The sequence below is a fragment of the Penaeus vannamei genome, chromosome 29 (assembly GCF_042767895.1).
Source record: "Penaeus vannamei isolate JL-2024 chromosome 29, ASM4276789v1, whole genome shotgun sequence".
NCBI lineage: Eukaryota > Metazoa > Arthropoda > Malacostraca > Decapoda > Penaeidae > Penaeus > Penaeus vannamei.
The window spans coordinates 22,651,609-22,654,101 of NC_091577.1; the positions used below are offsets into that span (position 1 = coordinate 22,651,609).

Genomic DNA, 2,493 nt, shown 5'->3' on the forward strand with positions numbered 1-2,493 from the left:
TTGTTATTATTGATATTAATATTGATATCATTATCATTATTGACATTATTATTATCACTATGATTATCAATATCTCTATTATCAATATCATCATTATATAAATATATATATATATATATATATTATCATTATTATTATCATTATCATTATCATTATCAGAATTATTATTATCACCATTATTATCATTATCATTATAACTCATTATTATTATTATTATTATTATTATTATTATTATTATTATTATTATTATTATTATTATTATTATTATTATTATTATTATTATTATCATTATCATCATTATTATTATCATTATTATTACCATCATTATCATTATTGCTATTATTATTATCATTATTATTATTATTATTATTATTGTTATTATTATTATTATCATTATTATTATTATCATTATTATCACCATTATCATTATTACTATAATCATCATTGATTTTATTATGATTATTATTTTTCTATTGATATTGTCATTATTATCATTATTATCATTATTATCATTACTATGATTATTATTGTTGTTGCTCTTGTTATTTTTCTTTTCATTATTGTTATCATGATAATAATGATAGTATCATTTGTTATCATTGCTATCACATCATCATCATTGTTATTATTATTATTGATATCATTATTATTACCATTATTATTGTTATTATTATCATTATCATTGCCATTACTATTATTAATATCATTATTATTACGATCATAATTATCATCATCATTATTATTATTGATGTTCTTATTGTTTTTGTTACTATTATTGTTATTGTTAGTATTATTATCATAATCTTTTTTTTACAATTTTCTTATTCTTCGTCGTCGTTATCATTGTTATCATAATTATTATCATTATCATTATTATTATTATTATCATCATTATTGTTGTTATTATCATTTTTATTACCATTATCATTATCATCATCATTATCTTTATTAGTAGTAGTGTAGTATCTTATTTTACTTTTTAAATTATTTATATTATTATACTATTACTATTTCTATCATCTAATGATTATGATTATGATGATGATTTCCATTATTATTATTATTATCATTATCATTATTATTATCATCATTATTGTTATTGTTATCATTATCATCATTATCATTATTATTATTATTATTATTATTATTATTATTATTATTATTATTATTATTATTATTATTAACAATATTGCTGATATCATTATCATTATTATTGTTATTGTTATTGTATTATTATTACTATCATTGTTATTATTGACAGAGAGAGAGAGAGAGAGAGAGAGAGAGAGAGAGAGAGAGAGAGAGAGAGAGAGAGAGAGAGAGAGAGAGAGAGAGAGAGAGAGAGAGAGAGAGAGACAGAGACAGAGAGAGAATACGAGAGGAGAGGAGTGTGTGTGTGTGTGTTTGTTTGCCTGTGTATTCGTGTATATGTATGTGAGGGAAGAGCATGTGCGTGTGAGGGGGTTGGTGGGTATGTATGTATGTACGTTTACGTTTGTGTCCAAATATGAAGGCCTATTGATTTGCATTCCTTCGTCTCTGCATGTGTGTACATTTTAACGTGAATACTTACATCTCTTATGAATGAAACTATATGTGTGCAACAATGTGACAACTTGTACATGTACTCCCGTCTCTATTTATGTACACACACACGCGTATGAATTTACGTACGAACGTATACCTATATAAATCATATCCACATACCTTTATAAGTGTCAACCTGCGTCTATATACGTACGTGACAGTCCGTGTACGTTCGTGCGTATGACAGATAATGGCGGGGAATCTCAGGGGGGCTGACTATAAAAACACCCGCTAACTATTCCTCGCTTCATTCTGACGACGGCAAGGACATCACTAACTCTAACCGGCAACACTGACTAACGTCAAGGTGCGTGGGTGATGTTGGCAACAGTGTCAACATCACGGAAGGAGGAAGGAAATATGGGGGTGATATTTTTTTCTGATTCAAATATATGTTTATTTTTTCATTACTGTTTTTTTTTTTTTTTGAGTTTTCCATTTTTTTTATAAGTATTATCATGATGATTTCTATTGTCATTGTTATTATTAGTTACTATCATCGCTATGAACATTATCATTGTTCTTCTTATCATTGTTGTTCTTAATATCTTCACGGCCATTATAGCCATTATTGTTATTTTTGTTGTCTTTATTATTATGGTTAGTATGAATGATCATTATTATTATCTTTGTTATTATTACTATTATCATCATCATCATCACCATCATCATCATCATTATTGTTATCATTATTGTTATTACTTTTATTTCTAAATCATCATTTTCATTATTATTATTACTATTTTATTACTATTGTTATCATTATTGTTACTACTACTACTGCTACCTCTACTAATATTATTGTTATTGTTGCTGTTGTTGGTATTAATGTCATTATTATTATCATTACTACCGTTATTATTATTGTTATCATCATCATCATCATCATCATCATTATCATTACTA

At 24.6% G+C, this 2,493-nt stretch overlaps 1 protein-coding gene across 1 annotated transcript in view; it reads left to right on the forward strand.

Moving 5' to 3' along the window:
* Positions 1-1,784: 1,784 nt before the first annotated feature.
* The window catches only part of LOC113826969 (regucalcin), an 8,775-nt gene continuing 8,066 nt past the window's right edge, over positions 1,785-2,493 (forward strand). Inside the window, exon 1 of the mRNA XM_070142503.1 lies at positions 1,785-1,894. The gene's annotated coding sequence lies outside the window, so the exon portion shown is untranslated. The remainder of the gene's footprint in view (positions 1,895-2,493) is intronic.